This window comes from Anopheles aquasalis, chromosome 3 (assembly GCF_943734665.1).
Source record: "Anopheles aquasalis chromosome 3, idAnoAquaMG_Q_19, whole genome shotgun sequence".
Classification (NCBI taxonomy): domain Eukaryota; kingdom Metazoa; phylum Arthropoda; class Insecta; order Diptera; family Culicidae; genus Anopheles; species Anopheles aquasalis.
The window spans coordinates 10,806,443-10,813,003 of record NC_064878.1 but is presented as its reverse complement, the minus strand read 5'-3'; positions in this window follow the sequence as shown (position 1 = coordinate 10,813,003).

Below are 6,561 nucleotides of genomic sequence, written 5' to 3'. Positions count from 1 at the left end.
AACAAAAACCCTCCCATCATCATCACCACCATCTCGCACACACCAAAAAACACTATGATTAATCATCGCTAATGTGTTCAATTTGGCCTGTACCCTTGCTCGCAGACTAATCTTAGTGCTGTGGCGCTCCTGCGCCAAGAATAAAAGCGCACGCCCCGGTTTAGCGCAAACGGGCCTATCCTGACGCTGGCGGACCGCGGCGACGGAAGAAAACATTTTGTCGGCCTGGTGGCGCAAGGTTAGTTGCTCCTTCGCGGTCGGATATGGTGATCCAAATTTGGGTGCGCAATGTGAGCCACGGTGTGATTTTTGGTTCCGCGATTCACGTTCGCCAGAACCATAAATCATGCGTAACTGATCGATTCTGCTCCTCTCGGGCTCTCGGAATCGTGCGCATGGTGCGCCGAATGGTGCGACGAAGTTCTATATTTGGGGGCTGAAAAAAAGATCGCGGCCTCGCTCCTCTCACATTAATAATGCGCACCGGGTCGCACCCTAAGTGATAGGTGTGAACGCGAGATTAAATCTTAATCCTTCTCACCGCCTGTGGCCTTCCACCGAAGGGGAGCACGAACTTCCTCGGAATGGTATTGATACCGGGTGTTAAGAATGTGCTTCCTGGCTAAGGGCTGAGATTAGTTTGATAAATTGTTTAATTATGTTTTAATTAGTTCTTACAGTACATTTTATAAGTTCAGTGGTAGATCGTTCCGCACACTTTAGGAAGTATTGTTTCGATGTTATGTTTTTAAAATTCGAAGTTTTAAATCTCCTCTAGACCTCTGTTTCAGTAAAACATGGTTTAAAAATGATTTTCCTTTTCAATCTTTATGCACAAAATTTAAGCGTCTAAAGGTTCATGCATTTTATGATATTGATTTTAGGAAATGATTCTTATCAATATTTTTATATAATAATCTAATCTAATAACATATCTTAAAGATTGTTTAAGAGATTCGTGTTATATTAATCTTTTATCAAACACTTTCCGCAAATTTTACGTGTAAATCTCATTTTTTAATATCTTGCAACAGTCCGCGGTTTGGACACCACTGCTGTAAACACCTCCGCCTGCGATTATGTTGTTTCCGTCGGCTACGGCAACACAGGCGAATAACGAGTGTAAAACGCCCAAAGAAATCTTGGTGCTTGGTCACGATAACAGGTTTTGGTTCGTTTAAAACCTCTATAATTAATAAAAAAAATAAAGCTTTTGGTTACTTTCTCTGTCCAAAAGATGCTCAAATAATTTTGCCAGCGTGACCGAGCACAGTTAAGATGATAGAAACATTCTTTCAGATCGTAGTTGCATCCATACAGCTACGGTAATAAAGTTTCACTGGTCGTTAAATGGCAACTTTTTGTCGTGTGTAGAGTAAATCTTAGAGATCTCTGCTGACGAGAACGAAATTCATCAGCCCAACCCAGTTTTAACATCTTTCACCATTCTAATGCAGCCTCTTTTTGTTATTGATACTTTTAATTTGAAAATTGCTTCCATTTCAACACGATAGTTGATTTTCCCAACCCTTTACGGATTCAAACGGCTTATGAGTATCTAACTCAGTGATTCAAATTCAAATCGCAAACCACCACCGACCACCCCACCAAATTACCGTAGCACCAGGGAACGAAAATGACCATGCAACCACCCCATTTTCCCCAAAGTGCTTCTGGGACACTGCACATGGTGTGAGGATGGGACCATTTTTCTCACTTTTCACTCTCTCTCCAGTGTGCCCCAGCGGGCTCACAGGGTTAATGCTTCCACTTATCTTCGAGACACGGCGGTGCGGTGCCGTCCCTTTGGTGAAAACTTTACCTCCCTGAAGGACGCCATGGTCCTGTTGCCATTTACACGAGCAAAATTTACCACCTTATCTGACAAAATAAATTATCTCATAATTTTTACTCACTGTCGTTGCGTATAAGGCAACGGATTTGTGTGTTTTGTGTGGCACCTTCCGTTCCGGCGATCCCCCAGTGGCCGGCCTGGCCGGCTGGCTGCCCGATGTGAAATGTGCTCCATCAAGCACCCGCTGTTGGTATTGCACTGGACCACCACTACCAAAAGGAGCAGCAGCAGCCTGACCATAAATTAAAAACCTACTCCTTCAGACTCGAGCGCCCCTCAACGAAGCCGACACGGTGGTAGAGCGGATGCTGTGGAGCATGAAATGTACTGCCTGGCTAGCCTCTTCTCGTAGTACAAAGGAAAAATCGTGAAAAACACAACTTTTCGTTCGCTTTATCTCGAGATTCTGGTCTCGAGAAACCGGTGGTACGGGGAGTGAATTTACCAAAAAAAAAAGAATAGGAAACAACGCAGAGAAGAAGCAAACATAACGAGCTTCTTCTGCGGGATGGTGGATCGGGTGAGTGAAGTCAAAGATTTGTACCGGAGACGCGCAAGTTTGGTCTGAAAAAATGGGTCATCCGCCCACAAAGGGGGAGCGGGGAGCTAGAGATGGCCCGCTGTGTCTCGGGGGCGACCAGGATGATTATCGTCTTCCGGCGGCGCCGTCTCTCGAGCAGTGCCACTTCCGAGATGAATTAGTTAGAGGAGAACACCGGCAGCCCGCTCGTTTCGCATTCGCTTAATCGTCCTGCACAGACTCACAGCGCCCACCGAGAGCAGACACTCGAGAGCGGACACTCGATTTATCATAAGCTCCGTACAGCCGTTATCCGCAAACCGTTTATCACCTTCAACGCGTAGGGCAGCGTGTCGTGGTCTTGTGGAGCGTTCGAGGAAACATGGAATTAATTTTATTACTTTTTATGAACCAATTCCATTGGCCTTTTTCATTGGAAAGGTTTCAGTAGTTTGATTAATTTTTGGATTTTTTTTTATTGTTGAAAAAAGAACGTAATATTCTAGACAAACAATCGTATGTGTTGTTTCTTGGCACGGAATCAATTCATATGCATCCAATGATTCCAATTTTCAGTCCAGTCCGCCTGCTTACGTAAACAAGGTGCACACAGGTAGATGAGAAAAAAACCCAAAGCCTACTGTGACATCGAAAAAACCACAAAATCCAATCAACTGATTCCCAGCCCTGCCCCGAGGTGACAGCAGAAGCTACCGACCAAAAATCATCCTTCCTTCGACTCGACAAATGTAAAGCAATGTCCAGCACGACAGTAACCGACAGTGTTCAATTGACATTTTTCAATCCAAATCCCCCCAAACCACGGGGCCCCGTCGTAGACTGCTACATGCAGTGCATGAATATTGCATTGGAACTGGCGGTGCATTCCAGCACACGGCATGACACTCCAACTTTCCCCAAAATAAGACCCATACGACCAATTCGTCAATCTTCATAAGCAAACATACCGTGCCAGAGTTTGAACGGAATCCCCATCTTCCGACATTCCAGCACAAAAGGGCACAAATGGCCCTGCTGGCCGCATTCTCACCGAAAGGCACAGAAGTAGGCAAATTAAAATTGACACTTCTGCACCCCTTCTACCACCCCAGGAACTAGATATCCTCTCCATCTAATTCCGATTGTCGTTCACTGAAGTCGCCAAGAATGCCGGCGACATTCCCGGAAACGGAGCGAACACAAAGGGATAGCCCCTGGCTCGGGAGAAGACCATGCCATGCCATGAATAATGTATCGTCCGTCTTAGAGGACAAACCGCAGCCCCTGGTTCGGTTTCAGCTTCATGGGCATCGTTCGTCCGACGATACGGAGCCACTCAACCGCACCTTCGTCCCTTTGGAAGGCGACGGACAACCGATGGGACCCGAGAAGGGCCCCATTTCCTTGGTATTTCCGTTTGCTTTTCATTCCACCTCCAATCGGAACGGGATCAGGATACATGGCCAGCTGAAAGGGTGCAATCGTCCAGACAGACTGGTGGGTGGACACGGGATTACAACAACTCCGTCCATTTAAGCCGACTCGGAACATTTTTCTTTGGGAAGAAAAACTCTCTAAATCCTCATGTCTCTGCTACAGCATATGTTGATCGAATGGAAGACCTAAAAAACCAACGATCCACCACCCAACAGCTCCATACACCATTTCGTTCATAATTCAATGATTCCTCTGTTCTTCCTGCCGATGTTCACCATTGTGGTTGATCGTAATCCTTTAAAGGCTTCAACCGGAAAGAAGGAACATCACAACGATCTACCCCGCGGTCCCCGCTGGGGCGAACGGAGTTGAACATTTTCATAATGCTCTTACCCCGAAAAAAAAAACGAATAAATGGCCCATCACTGTTCCGGCTGCGTAAGCTCCACATTATCACCTCATACTCACGCCTCACCGCTGTTGCCCGACCAAAACGGTCCCAGAATATTTTAGAGAGTGTGTAGCTGGACAACTCTGAATGAATAATACGCTCGGGTACACCATAAACACCCTCCCGGGGGTGCCAGGACGCGTTCGATTGAACCATTTACCACCGCAAACCATTCGTAATCATCCAGGCGTAGTGGACAATGCCTTGATGCATGATGTGGGACACTGTGTGGCCTATGTACAGCTTGTTGCATAAGCTCAGACGCTCAACTAAAGGAAGAGGCTCTAAAGTAGCTGATTGAATGCCGATCCGAAAATGGTGTGCTTCCGAGAAGGACACAAAGAGAGAGAGAGAGAGAGAGAGAGCTCCCGGTCTGCACATGTGTGAAGCATAGTGCTAAGCAATGCGAACAGTGATAAGAAATCGTCCTTAATGAATTCATTGGCACGTACCAAGCAACAGACACAGTCCAGTACGATGGCACCCACGAGCAAGGCGAGGGTTGGGTCCTAAATTTATCTAGATAAAAACCAAGCATTCAAACCACAGCCACTTGCTTGCTCCGCACTCATTGCGCCATCATAATCCTACGGCAAGCGACAAACAATAGTAAAATAGTGGTCAGTAAGGTCAACCAGGTCTGCAGGGAAGGGGATCCTGCCGGGGAGTTGCGTTGAGCAAACAACTCCATTCGGCCACAGAACAAAAGGGGTTGCTCTTCCTAAACTAAACATCTTTATCCCGAGCACTACTGAAAGGGATTACTAACAGCAGTCCAGCCGGACGGGTAAGACACGATAAGCTATCTGCGGTATTCAGTGCCCGTATGTGTGAGTCAGTGCGAATTGAAACTTTTATTCGATAAGACTCTCTCAAACAATGGCCTCACTCTAGTAGTCAATAGCTACTAAGCACCACCACAGCAGCACAAAGATGGTGCAAATTGATTGAAATGTCTGGCCATTGTTTCGACGTACAGCCAGTACATGCTTTAAAGTGCCGGGCGAAACAGTTTTATCACTGGATTAAGTCATAGCCGGCAGGACGATGCAAGCAGCAAGACCTCGTACCATCTCTTCCCGTTCGGGTTTGCAGTTGATGCTCTGCTAATCCTTTGTTTATGAATTAAGGTAACAAATTGCAATACCCCTGAGTGCTTCTTAACAAGACAATCAAACATATAGCAGATAGTAGCATTCGGCATTCGGGGGTGGTGCCATGGAATTTCAGGAGCAAATTCCATCACACTCCATCTCCATCGCGTATTATCGATCATTAGACGAATACCGACTCGAAATCCAATATTGCCTGTTCCCCCTTCAAGCTGCTAGCCACCAGCTTGAAAGACATTATTTATGGCATCCCGAAAAAAAGAAGCTGAATCCATGGATCGCGGATCTGGAGCGGATGTACCGCACCAATAAACCATACCGCAGACGTATGCTGTTTTTATGGCCGATAAGAAACAAATTTTCCGACCGATTGCGCATTTTTATTAGATTTCTGTGACACGGGCACGCAACCAGGGCTCCCCCGGGGGGTGCAAAGTCCGAAACCATCGAAACAGTCCATCGAAAACCAATTAGCAGTAAAGCCCGGCTCGGCGTAGCGATTAGAAATCAAAGAGAAGGAGAGACGAAACGAATCATACACACTCCACCAGCACCAGCACCATCTTATGTTTATCAATAACTGCCCCGAAGACGCCGAATAGCAAAACCGGGAATCATCCATCACGAGCTGCGTGAACGAATATTTGTGCTTGTGGCAAGTCCCAGCACACCCAGCGCCCATGATCGACGCGCTGCCGCTGGCCGTCCGTCCCCCCTCGGGGGGGCAGAATGGATTTCCGGATGGCCGTAAATCTCTGGGTGTGCTCGGTGCGCCGAAACGGAAACCGATATTGCGGACACGCCTTTCAGGGGAAGCACGGTATACCGGCATGGACCGAAAGGAGTATTCCGTCCAAAAACCTATGCGACCACATTAACGAGTCTGGAACGACGAGTCGTAGCCAGTCCGCGTACAGTAGCGCTCATGTTTATCGTTCACAATTGGCAGTCGTCGCGCGAACAATTGTCAATACATCATATTGAGTACGAAGCTGGTGCGGTGTTTAGAATTACCGACAACGGCGCAATAGTACGTTTGTGTTTGGCGTTTTTATTTGAAAAAGCAAAGCAACAATTCATCATTCCACGTGGTGAGTTCTTTTCGCCTTTTTCACAGGCAGGACTGCTCAACGATTCCTCCTCCAGAAGTTCTTCAGTTCCAACCGAACTTGCTCGTTTCTAGGGA